This window comes from Hippopotamus amphibius, chromosome 6, assembly GCF_030028045.1.
Source record: "Hippopotamus amphibius kiboko isolate mHipAmp2 chromosome 6, mHipAmp2.hap2, whole genome shotgun sequence".
Lineage (NCBI taxonomy): Eukaryota > Metazoa > Chordata > Mammalia > Artiodactyla > Hippopotamidae > Hippopotamus > Hippopotamus amphibius.
The window spans coordinates 59,379,296-59,393,437 of NC_080191.1; positions in this window are offsets into that span (position 1 = coordinate 59,379,296).

Genomic DNA, 14,142 nt, shown 5'->3' on the forward strand with positions numbered 1-14,142 from the left:
GTCCTTAAATAAAATTAAAAACCAACTCTTAATCATTTAAATCATGGTGCAAAAAAGAGTTTGTTATAACTAGCAGACCAAGGGACCGTTCACAAAGTAAAAGGTAGATGAATTAAATTGAAAGGGAAGTATGGGGGATTAATCTAAATTACTGATTGTTCTTTTTCTCAAAATTCTTTTTGGCAAAGATTAAATTATACCAAATATCAATCCGTTTTTTGACGATAAGACAATCAAACTTGTTTCATTAAACACTCTCCCTTCTCTTACAACTGTCTAAACAGGCTTTTCCCATTTAACCCCCTATCAATCCAGAGGTATGATTATGCTGTAACTTGGGAGATCCCTTGTATCAAATATTAATATTTGTGTAGTTATTAAAGTATTTGATGATTTGTACAGGGACTCTCAAATTAAATATAGCATGTCATTTATAGTCTTTCCTTAGGAAATTATTTTCTAACCTTTGGTCTTTGCTGGAACAACTTGTAGGATGATTTATATTTTAAGTGGTACGTAGAATAATGAAACACTTTTAAAAAGTACAGCATTTAAGCAAAATCTTTTACATTATATAGTGCAGTAGTTTTTCAGACTGCATTTACCCAAGGACTCTTTTCCAAAAAAGAAAATATTAAATAGAAGCCAAAGAAATAAAACAGATAAGAACAGAGTGTTGGGGGGCAGGCAGTGGAGAATCAGGTTTTAATACTTTGAACCTTTTCAAGGGCCACAGAAGCACCTTTGAGGAACACTGGAGCTCTAGGGAAGTGTGAAAGCCAGTGTAATATAAGTAGACATAATAAAGAAAAAAATAAACAGAACTGTTGGAGATGACATACCTCTTCCTTGCAACTCTGTGTGTGTGTGTCTTTGTTTGTGTGTGCGTTTGTGAAATCTCACTCAATTAATATCAGGCTCCTGTCTTTATCTTTCTTGCTCTCAGGCTGCAACTTCTGTGGCATTTTATGATAATGCAAATGGATTATGTGTCTATGAGTTTCAAATTCTTACTTTTTTTTTATCCTAACAATACAGAAAAGGTCATAGGACATGTTAGGGCAAAATACATGTGACCTCCATGAAATTATTTAGATAAATATTTTATAGAATAACAGTAACATCTCAAGAAATGATTGTCCAATTATGATTAGGACTTTAGAGACCATTTCACCCCAAGATTCTGATTTTTTTTCACTTGGAAATACTGAGGTCCTAGAAGTTGAAGGACCTCACCACAGTTACAGGGGTAAATTCCAGATCCGAACATGATTCTCTTGCCTTGAAGTCACAAGCTTTTTCCACTACTCTATGTGTTGCATTATATAAATTAATATGAAACTTACAACTTGAAAATATCAGAATTAACTATTGACTGAAATCAATTGAATATTTCTACATTTATTTAGACTAATCCAGTCTGGTTCACGTTCAGTCACAGTCAAGAAACACAGCTTGTGTTAGATCGAAGATCATGGGAACATCCTTAAGCAACACACCTCCTGCAAAAGGATTTCAGGAGGTCATACAGGGAGACAAAGACTAAAATACACAAAGCACTCATGCCTTCCTTGGAAAGCAGAGGTTGCATAAGCATGTTACGGAGACAACTTAGCAAATCCAAGGCTGACATTGGAAGGCTGAAATTTTGGTTTGGTAGAGTCTAGTCCTTTTCCACCATTGAGAGCTCATTTCACACCTAACTCTTTGAGCAGAAAGTGGGGAGAGATTGATCCAGAGGCTGACTTTCTCATAAACCCAGAGCATGAAATTTGGGGTTGGATGCAAAGGTCTGTGATTTTTTTTGGCCTGTCTTGTGCGTGTACTATCAAAATAAGGAAGGTTTGTGTGGTTTTTAACTAGTCTGGGGTATTTGTGCATATGCCACATACATTTTCAAATTACATAATTGGACACTTTATTTATAAGTCACATTTCTTTAAACATGCCATTCTCTGCTTCAGGCTAAGTCAGAATTGTTTGTTTGGGTTCCTTTTGAGCTTTCAAGAGAAATAGAGAAGGATTTGCTATGAACCAAATTAATACACTAGATTCCATTCTTGTTTTTTGGCAGCTTTGTTTCTGCCGGGGAATATTAGCTCCTGTGATGTTAGCTCTTTTGTGCCTAATTGTATATACAATTATATTACATGCATTTCAATATTTATAAATGCAAATGCTTTAGAATGAACAACTACCATAGACTTCAGGGAGGCAGCTGGACAGGGGGAGGGTCTGTAGGTGAAGTTGTTCAGCCAAGTCTATCAACAGTGGTCCGTAATGAGCCTCCAGTTGGGGGCTTACCTGTTGTTTGGAATAGTTTGGTAAATGGAGGACACTTGTCTTTTCAAAAGCATCTGGGGTACTTGAGGCAATGATAATATTTGTTATCTGGTTTATTCAGATTACATTATCCAGGTTGGTCTTGATTTTTAAATTACGTTCTCTATTCAGTATTTACAGTTTCCACAGTGCAAAGCCAAAAGGAAAAAGAAAAGTGCTTATTGTCTATGATTCGATACTTAGGCTTGGTGTGAAAAGCAAATAAATTTGAAAATTGTAAGGGACGTTGCAAACTGTGAAGAATTATTCACATCTGTTGATGTAGATACATGCTTGAATTACATTTCAGCACTGAAGTAAAGATAAAAAGTTCAGACGACCACTTTGACCCACTCCTATAAAACCATATGACACTTACTGGGTTTTCCTCTAACAGCCTTACCGAAGTATTATTTACATACCATAGAATCCACTCACTGTAAGTATACAACTTACTGACTTTTAGTAAATGAACGCAGTTGTGCAAGCCATCACTAGAACCCAGTTTCAGAACATTTCCGTGACCCCAAAATTCTCTCCTGCCCATTAGCAATTAATCCCTTTTCTTACTCCCAGCCCCAAGAAATCACTGACAGGCTTACTGTCTCTGTGAATTTGCCTTTTCTGGATATTTTATACAAATGGAGTCATACAGCTGTAGTCTTTTCCACCTGGCTTCTTCCATTTAGCATATGTTTTTGAGGTTCATCCATGCTGTAACATGCGTCACTACTTAGGTCCTTTTTATTGCCGAGTAGAATTCCATTTTATGGGTATACCACATTTTCTTTATCCATTCATCAGCTGACAGAAATTTAGGTTGCTTCGAGTTTTGGGCTATTATGGAAAATGCCACTGTGAACATTCACATACATACCTTTGGGCATATGTTTTCATTTCTCGAGTGGATTCATACGAGTGAATTGTTGTATTTCATGGTAAGTTTATATTTAACTTTTTAGGAAAATGCCAATCTATTATCCAAAGTGGCTATATCATTTATCTTCCCATCAGCAGTGTATGGGGGTTTCAGGTTCTCCACATCCTTGTCACACTTTATATTGTCTGTCTTTCTTTTATTATAGTCACCCTAGTGGGTGTGTGGTGATACCTCATTGCACTTTGGATTTGCATTTCCTTAATGACTAATGATGTTGAACATCTTTTTGTGTGCTTATTAGACATTAGTACATCTTCCTTGTTGAAATGTCTATTCAAAACTTTTGCCCATTTTTAAAAACTAGGTTGATTGCCTTACTATTGAGTTGGACACCACTTTTTTTTGTACCATTAATTACCACTTTATCTTACACTCACTTGTGGCTCTTGTATTCTGCTGTTTTCCACTGTTACTAAACTTCTATACTGTTATTTAACATTTAGTGTGGATGCATTTTCTTTCGCCAAAGTTGTTTATTTTTCAATTTTTAAACTCAGGTGTAATTGACATATAACATCATTTTAGTTTCAGATGTACAACATAATTATTCTATATTTGTGTATATTGGAAAATGGTCACCACAGTAAGTCTAGTTAACATATGTTGCCATACATATTTATAAAAATCTTTTTTCTTGTGATGAGAACTTTTATGATTCACTCTCTTAGCAACTTTCAAATATGCAATACAGTATTATTAACTATAGCCATCATACTATACATTACATACTTATTTTATAAGTGGAAGGTTGTACCTTTTGACATCCTTCATTTTACCACCTCCCACCCCCAGCCTCTGGCAGCCACCAACTTGCTGTTCATATGAATGAGCTACTGTTTTTTATAGATTCCACATATAAGTGAGATCATGTGGTATTTGTCTTTCTCTGACTTATTTCACTTAGCATAATGCCCTAAAGGTCTATCCATGTTATCACATATGGCAAGATTTCCTTTTCATGGCTGAATAACATTCCATTGTGTGTATATACTACAAGTTCTTTATTTATTCATCTACCAATTGACATGTTCTCCAAACTTGATTTTTAAACTTGCTCAAGAAGATGAGCACTTTTACCTTATGTACTTTTTTTTTTTTTTTTTAACAAACCAGACTGGGCTTCCCTGGTAGCACAGTGGTTAAGAATCTACCTGCCAATGCAGAAGACACCGGTTTGAGCCCTGGTCTGGGAAAATCCCACATGCCTCGGCAGCTAAGCCCGTGCACCACAACTACTGAGCCTGTGCTCTAGAGCCCGCGAGCCACAGTAATGAGCCCATGCTCCACAACTACTGAAGCCTGTGCACCTAGGAGCCCATGCTCCACAACAAGAGAAGACACTGCAGTGAGAAGCCCACACACTGCAACAAAGAGTAGCCCCTGCTCTCCACAACTACAGAAAGCCCACAGGCAGCAACGAAGACCCAGCACAGTCAATAACTAATAAATAAATAAATAAATAAATAAATAAATAAATAAATAAATTTATGGGGGAAAGAAAAAACCAACCTAGCAAAATACTCTGAAAATACCATATCCTCAATAAATATTTCTCACATAAATGATAAGAAACTCATCATCTTTATGGAAATATCATCAGCACACCTGCTATCATAATTTAGTAAGATGAATCAAATTTTGTTTCTTTATTACTTGTTTTGTACATCAAAAGTCTCAGTTTTAAAACCATTTTTAAAAGGAAGGAGTGCTTCAGAGTATAAATTTGGACAAGTTTAATTATCAGAGAAAAATTAAAAGGGATTCTGAGGAAACATTAATATTTCATGGTAATTAATATGTTTAAATAAAATAAACTCAAAATTTTTGGTATTTTTTTTCTGCAAGTGTCCATAAGTACCTTAACAGAAATAGCAAAAACATAATTAATGATAAATAGTCAATGCTTTCAAGTGTACCCACAAGTAAGCAGAAAGCAGCCAAATACCTCAGCTATCACCAGTACTCTGGACCCAGAATAAAAGATTTCAGATTATATATATAAACTTACTTATGTATAAACCTGAATGTAAAACAAAACAACTTTCCCTATAACTGGTAAATAACAGGGGGAAAAAAAAAACTTTTGAGCCTTGCCTGGAAGGATGCCAAAGATATACACTTGAGAATATTTTAAGGTAATTAGCATTTTTGTCTCTGTGTCAGTAAAAATAGGCTTTTGCCTGCTACTAATTTTCTTTGGGTTAGTGAGACCATTGTATGAATGAAGGGCTGTTAAAGGCCATTTATATTGTGCAAACAGAGGCACAAATTAGAGAGGGCATGTTAATAAGGAGAGGGGCTTATGAGGGCTCAATTATGAGCCCAGAACCTGTTTCTATTTTAGGGGGAGAGAAAACACATCAATCTTGCTTTTAGAATATTTTCAATTAAAATGAACAGCACATGGCGCGCTAAGAACCAGCAAAGGCTACAGCCATGTGGATTTTGAATAATTCTTACAGACTATCTTCGTATCAAAACTGAATACGTATAATGGGCTGAAATATAATTTGAGATCCCAGAAGACCAAAGTCCCTGAGCTGCATAAGAAATTCTAAAGGAAAAATAGTATAAACCTGGACCATCTGTTTCTTAGGTTAGCATGCAACCTTTGGAGCAGAATATTTGGAGGAGGATGCTGTTTGAAACCTGAATAGGAATGAAATATAATGCATACACTCACAACATATCATTAACCTCCTCTCTCCTAAGTATAATCAATAGCGTCTGCAAGGCTAGTTCCGAACGTTAAAAGCAAAGCCCAGTGTTAGCTACACAGAAGTTCACTTCTCCCCACAGCAAGACAATAGTGAGTAGATTACTCTCCAGCCCTAGGCAGTGCCTCCTGCCTAATTGGGGTGAGCAGAGGGAGGCATCCGCTCTGCACAGGCAAGTGTTTGGGGAACCTGATAATAGTTTGCATATGCAACTATAGGCATCAGGGGCATATCCAGTTTGCCGTTTTAGCCACTACTTCCAATTGCCTAATAACATGTTTTTTTATATGTATTTATGAGAACATTTCAAGATGCCCCCAAAGCTACCTTTGCCCATATATAAAAATACCTATTTTGGAATTATAGCTAACAGGTGACCAGCGTTCACACAGTGTTCATGGAGTGGAAAAGCACCAAATAAAACAGTAAAGGGTGACAAGAATGAACGCCTTTGGTCTCAAAGTAGAGAAACCATTACCCCCCAAGGCTATTCAGTAAGTTCAATTCTGAACTTCTGCAAACCATGATTGTATTGGATTTTTGTCCTTTCTTTTTCAGGTGGCACTAGTCTCTCTTGAAACCTTTGTAACTATTAAGGCTGAAGTGCCATTTAAAGAAAAAGAAAGGCAAAGAAATGAGCTAAAGGAAGCCATGGTGAGTCGTTTGTCAGTGTATCCTTTCTTGAGCTCATTGGGGAAGCAGGCTTCACGGTGGTAGGATCATAGGCTTTATTTTGAATTTGTCTGTTATAACCTTAAAGCTTTCTTCAAGGGAGACACATAGGGTTCATGTCTGATATACAATGTCTGTTGCTATGGAAAGCTCTGTGCTTAACCATATTACAGTGTTCTGTTGCGAGCAGGGAAACTGGGATATCAGTTCATCTCTTTTTAAAAACCATATGTTTTATGAGATAAAACAAAACAAAAACATGTACAGCACATACTTCTGACATTAGAGAACAGTTTTAAAGGCCTTCTTTACATTGTGTGTATCAAGAAGTTATTCTGCATCCTAAGATCCACAGTACCCTCTTACTACAGAAGTTAGTAACAAATCATGTTATACGTGGCAATTACTCAGAGTATATTATCTAATCTCCTCTGATGTTCCCATCTCTAAATTCATTTCCTTGTGGCATTTCTCATCTCTATCTGAATATCTGCTGGTGGCTCCACAAGATAGCTCTCCTTTTGGCAGGTTATCGAGTGCTCCATTCTTGCTGGAAAATTTCAACACGGTAAGATGGTACTATGAACACTGGCTGTCCCTGAACCCTCTGTTCAAAATGGAAAGGTGGAGGCTATCCTAATATTAAAATCTTGGCTTTTCTGGAAAAGTGCAACATTATTTAAGCAATCCAAAAATATTCAGCTGTCCCATTTTTCTTTGTATCAAAGATTGCCAAGTATTGTTTGTTTCATGTTTTAAGAGTAATACATTGTATGCTGCTAACTCCTACACTTATAGGAAAACTTGGTTCAGAGCATGGAGTTTAGAGCCAGACTGTCAGGGTGGGCATCCAGATATGCTATTTGTAGCCTGCATGATCTTGGGCAGGCTTCTGAACTTCTCTTTGCCTATTTCCACATCTATGACACTGGGATAATAACAGTATCTGTTTCATGGGGTTGAAGGGGAATTAAATGAGATAGTTCTGGTGAAGCACTTAAAATAGTGCCTGGCACATAGTAGGTATGTAGTAAGTGTTTGTTTGTTACATTGCTGAATGTCTTTATCATCCTACAATTTTTAATCTTGCCTTTTTCCATGGATATACAGCCACTTCTCTGAATTCAGAAGAATTTAAAATGGTAGAATCTGGAGCAGTGTGGCAGGATGTTTGAAAAACATGTGGGATTGGGTGACTTTCCTGTGTTCCAAAATAATGCTAAGAATGTAACTGACAGCTTCCCCATACCCATAAGGACAGCTTTGCCTTTCAGTCCTGCAATAACTATGATTCCCTCTTTGCCCATTGTCCTGCTAAAAGCTCCTTTTTGTGTCTAGATAATATAAATGTAAAAACAGTTTGTCTAGAGATATATGTGTTACATACATCCTCAAAATTTGTTCACATCACTGCTTTATTAACAATCCTTCTATACTGTTAAATGTAGAAAGAGGTTTAAAATAACTTTGATAATTTAACCCAACATATGCAAGGCTTTGCCAGTATCCCAAGTAGAATAAATGTAGACATACAGAAAAAGACGAAGAGCTCATTTTGTGCATATCCAAACTGATGCCTGAGATTTCAGCCCAGACCTGGAGTTCATTGTCAGTATTTGGCATTTATCCACAACCAGTGGAACCACCATTAGTAGGTCTGTTTTCTTTACTCAGAACATAATTTGGTATTGTCAAGTCAATCTAGCCACAATTGAATGGAATTTTTTTTCTTTAAAGTTTTCTTTTTTCACATTTCATTTATATGTCTCTAGTGAGGTCAAATCCCCCTGTAAATATTATCTAATTTATTCTCATAACATCTCTAAGAGATAGGGTGCATTTGTCTTTATTATTAGCATCTGGTGTTAGGAGATTCACATTTCCTTTGTTGGGAATCACCAGGAATAAATCTCATGTAGACACTAATGGAAAATATAATAGGAGATAAATACAGGTATGTCTACAAATGAAGATATTTTCCCACCTTTGAAATCTGTTGACTAAAAAGATAAAAAGTGGAACAACTTATGATAATTGAATAGTAATAAAAAGCAGCATTTAATCTAAATCTCTCCTTCCCATGATTACAGCATGCTAAATATTACTCAATACTAGAGAGTCTGCTGATGAGCTCTATAAATGTTTTCCAATAAAATTAAATAGATTAGATTTGGAAAGCAAATGTTAATGTTTTTAAGGCTTTCAAAGGTTCTTCTTTTAAACCGTCGCTGAAAAATACAATTTAAGATTAAGTGACAGTGTCATCAATCCAAGCAGGGTGAACGTCATTGTTTCCATGAGGACACACTAGGCAGAGGCGACCATCACGTTGGAGAAGTTCTTGTCATCTGTGATCCTTTATTGTTAATTCTCTTCATGCATTTTGCCTGCTGCTTTGTTTTGGTTGTCAAAGTTTGTTACTGAGACAAGACTAAGATCATCCTACTCTGACAGCCGCAGATTGAGTAGGCATGACGCACCACGAGGTGAGTCTAATTGCTGTTAATATTGGAAGGATGAATAATCCTATTAAAAAGAAGAACAGTTATAAAAAAAATAAATAAATAAGTGGAGGCAAGTCTAGATTACATGAAAGAAGGACAGCTTGATGAGGGGAAACCCATTAACCTGAAAGGAAACAGTTCTTTGCTTCCAGTTTAGCAGTTGTGAGTGAGACCGCATTCATACTATATTGAAATGGAAACAATTTTTCTTATTCATTTGTAGACTTTAAAACTAGGTTTTCTTATATGTGGAAAAGAGACCTACTGTGATTCTCAATTGTTAATAGAATATCAAAATGCCACGTTAGATAGGCTATGGGAAAACCTTCATCTTGTTCCTTAGGTATTACTGTTGAGTTAAAAGAGGTAACTATTAGGTGGAGAGCACAATACTCTAAACCAGTGCTTCTCAAATGAATGTGCATCTGCATCACCTGGGGTCTTGATGAACTGCAGATTCTGATTCAGCAGCTCTGGGTAGGGCCCAAGATGCTGCACTGGAGAAGCTCCCAGGAGACTCCCATGGAGCAGAATCAGGACAACTCTTGCAGAAGCAGGGCTCCAGACAACTATTTTAAAAAGAAATCTGCACAAGTACAGGATAACTTGCTTTGTCATCATTTCAGGAAATTGAGGGCATTGGGATAACAAACCCCAAATCATTTGCTTTATAAATGGAAATGTAGAGAATGAGCCAATGCAAAGCGTCAAGGACTCTTAAGGACAACTTGAATTACTCGTAAAGTTGAAGCTATAATGAAACAGTCTGGAAAAGCAGAAGGTCTCGTGGTTCCCACTGGGGCTTCATTTGTGGCCTCCTTCAATCCATCATTTCCTATGGCTGTAGTCATTAAATGGCTACAGGAATTGTGGAAGTAGTCCCTCTATACGATAGACTTCCTTATTTGAATTCATGATGCCTTAGTAAGAAAGATCATTGTACATCTTTTCCTTCATCCTCCTACAAACCAAGTTGTTAAGAGAACACCGCAAGGGTCTAACAGCATGCACATTTCACCCATGCAGTCTGTGCCCAGGACATGCGTTTACTGCTGGTTATGTTCTGGTAAGATAATCTGATATCTCCCAGCACGAAGTCTAGTGTTTGGGGCTCTTGAATGCATTATTCTTAATCTAACCTCAAATAGCTGAATTAGAGGGAGAACATATAATTACTTGAATAACTAAGTGTGCATTTGAGTCAGGAGAGCTTTAAATGGAGAAAATGGGTTTCAGAAATTTGACTGCATGTTAAATATGCATACACTGAATTTTGGGTGATCACAAACTATCATTTATTACTTATCTAGTAAGTATGTAGGCACAACATAAACCTGAAAAACAGATGGTAGCAAAGCAGATTACAGCTATATGAACAGTGTGTGCATGTATTAGTCTGCTCAGGCTGCTGTAACAAAATACCATAAACAACAGACATTTGGTCTAAGATCAAGGTGCTCCTGACTCAGTTCCTAGTGTGCAGACAGCTACTAATCCCATCATGAGTACCTCACCCTCATGACCTCATCTAATCTCAGCTATCTCCCTAAGGTCCCATCTCCAGATATCATCACATTAGAATAAAGCTTCAACATATAAGTTTGGTCCACAGCGTGCATTAAAGGCCAGTGAAGATATCACTGACTTTGCAATTATAATATAAGCACAAAGATGAAGACTTTTATTCTTGCTTTTCAACTTGTAATTACATACATTCTTTACATTTATCTCTAAAGATATAAGTCTGTATATCATACTGAAATCAAGTCTGGAAATAAGATTCCTGCTGGTAGTTTCATTATTGAAGCTTATTTGTTCTAAAACTAATTTATTCTCCTACCCACATAGAAACTATCAAAAATACAGTTGTGACAAATTTACTGACTACTAACTCACATAACCCAACCCTACAAGGACAAATTTGGTCCAACTCTATGAAGACAAATGTACTTTTAGCGCATTAGAACAAATATCGACACTTTCTAGTATACACAATTAGAAAGCGAGCGTGGTGAACAAGTGAGATATGGAAAGACTCCCTTCCTAGCACAAATTCATGGAAGTGATGGATAGAATGAAGCCACAAAACTCCCCAAATGTCCAAAATAAAACAAGGAATCAAAGCCAAAGCAATAAGTAAGAGCTGATTTTACATGGACCTATGAGGGTTTTAGTCCTGGATAAAGGCCCTTGGAGATGAGGATAGGACCGGAGATAAGGTCTTAGACTCACTGGACAGGAAGACTGAAGCCAGTCCCCTGCAGAGCGTTTAGCACCTTAGAAGGAGAGCTAGCAAAATGCCAGTTGGCCTGTGGAAGGAGCAAGGATGTTCGCTGTTATTGATCCCTAGAGTGGGCACAGGACAGGAAAGGGAGAGAAACAGCTTAAGAGGTCTGAATTTGTACTATTTGCTTAGAAGGCTAACCCTAAGTCAATTTTCTTGGAATGGACTCTCTAAGCCAATAAATTAATGTAAAGATAGAGCCAGAGCCTTGAACCCCTAGGAATCTGATAGAAGCAAATGCAAAAGCACTCTGCAAGGTTACATTCACAACCTAGGGGTCAGAAGCTGTCTGAGTCTGCACAGGCTGCCATAACAAAATACCACAGACTGGGTGGTTTAACTAACAGAATTTATTTTCTCACAGTTCTGAAGGCTGGAAGTCCAAGATCAAGGTGCTGGCAGGTTTGGTTTCTCCTGAGGCTTTTTGCCTTGTTTTGCAGACAGCTGCCTTCTTGCTGCATCTTCACATGGCCTTTACTTTGTATATGACATCCTTGGCATCTCTTCCACTTCTTCTAAGGAAGCCAGTCATATTGGATTAAGACCCCATCCTTATGGGGTTCCTATTTAATGTTAATTAACTTGTTAAAGGGCCTATGTCCAAATATAGTCCCACTAGGAGCTAGGGTCATAATGCATGAATTTGGGGGTGAGTACAGAATTCAGTTCATAGCAGAAGCCTCCCTGAAAAACAACTGATCCCACTGAAGATGAATTCACAATAACAACAAAATGGTATAAAGCACACAAGGAATACTACCCTAAAGGAGAGCTATCAGAGGCAAAAATCAAGAGAAGAGGCACCAAAACAACTATAGATGGCAGAATAAAATCAAAGACACTCTAAAATAAATAAAAGAGCAAAGAGATTTTTTTTAAAGAATTGAAAACATCATGAAACAATAGGACACCATGAAGGTACAGAATAGGCAAATTTGAAAAGAGACAAATAGAATGTCTAGAAATGGAAATTACAGTCATTAACATCTCACTGGATAAGTTAAATAGCATATTAGACACATCCAAAGAGAAAATTAGCAAACTGGAAGATATATTTGAAGAAACCACTTAGAATGAAGTACAGAGAAGAAGAGATGAGAGATGAGTGGTTCAGAGATGTGGAAGATAAAATAGAAGGTCCAATGAGTATGTCTCATGGAGACAAAGGGAGACAGTAAGAAATGGGGAACAGGCAACATTCAGAAAGAAAGTCAATAAAATTTTCTGTAATAGAATGCAAGAGTCTAAAAGTACACTGATTCCCAAGCAGGAAAAACAAAAGCAAGTGTAGATCTAGTTGGAGAAAAATCCAACAATTCTAATGTTTCTCACAAAGGAAATCTCAATAAATAATAAAAAATTTGTTTTATATAGAACATATTCTCTGATCATAATGCAGTAAAATTAGAAATTAGTAACAAAATAATAGCTGCTAGGAAAATGAAAATGACCATAGTATCAATAAAAAGGGTCTAGATAACGCAAACTATATTAAAACATAAATTGAATCTTTTAAACTATTTCATCACCTCAATACATATAAGAAAACAAATTTTTCATGTATTTGGTATATACTGTGCCTGATTATTTACAATTCTAGTTTCATGAGCAAGTAATTTTCCTTTGCCTTATGGCTATTCCTGAGACTATTTTGTTAGCCTCTGACCTTGATGTTAGAGGATTGTATTTTTTTTTTTTAATTTTAAAAATTTATTTATTCAGCTGTGCCAGGTTTTAGTTATGGCATGCAGGATCTCTGTTGTGGCATGCGGGGCTTTAGTTGCGGCATGTGGGATCTAGTTCCCCAACCAGGGATCCAACCTGGCCCCCTGCATTGGAAGCTTGGAGTCTTAGCCATCGGACCACCAGGGAAGTTCTGAGAGGACTGTATTTTGTTGGAACTTTACAAAGTACTTTCACATACATTCTATCAGCATCTAATCTCTCCCTCTTGGTGATACAAGTTAGAGATGTATTTGCAAGGTCCTTAACTTAACTAGCATGCAAATCACTTACCAATATGCAAATGAACAATATTGCTGGAGTCAGAAATTTCTTGCCAATTGATTTTACTTTCTTTCATAGCATATAGAGACCTCATCAAGTATGCCCAGTGAGGAGAGCTTTACAGAAGAAAATTACCAATATTAAGGACTGAGGAACTTGAAGACAGTATTCTCCCATCAATAGTAAATATTAGATACATGTTATAATAGATTTGTTGTTTAATTGATCTAATGCTGAATAGCCTTAAAATGTTTTATAATGAGACAGTGTAAATAGAAAAACTTATTTTTCATTTAAAACCTGACTATGAAATTAAATAGGCTTTTAAGATTGTATATCATTTTTGGAAAAAAAAATTTTTGACTGACTTTTAAAACATGATTATTCTGACTTTAGGCTCCCTTAAGACATAAAATTCTGTTGAAGATTATGTTCACGTAATTTCCTTAGTAAATTTCCCATTGAGGCCTACTTCGGGAGCTTTTCGTCTCTGAACGTGTTTCTAGTGAATTCTGATTGCTATTCCAGAGGGGCAGGCCGCTGATTCTTGAGAAACATTGCATAGGCCCAGAAGCATTCACAACCCCAGGCACAACCAAATGGCAAAGCATCTGACATACAATTCTCTTGGTGCTTATTTATTTATTTATTTATTTATTTATTTATTTATTTATTTTTGGTATATGTTACTAAGGT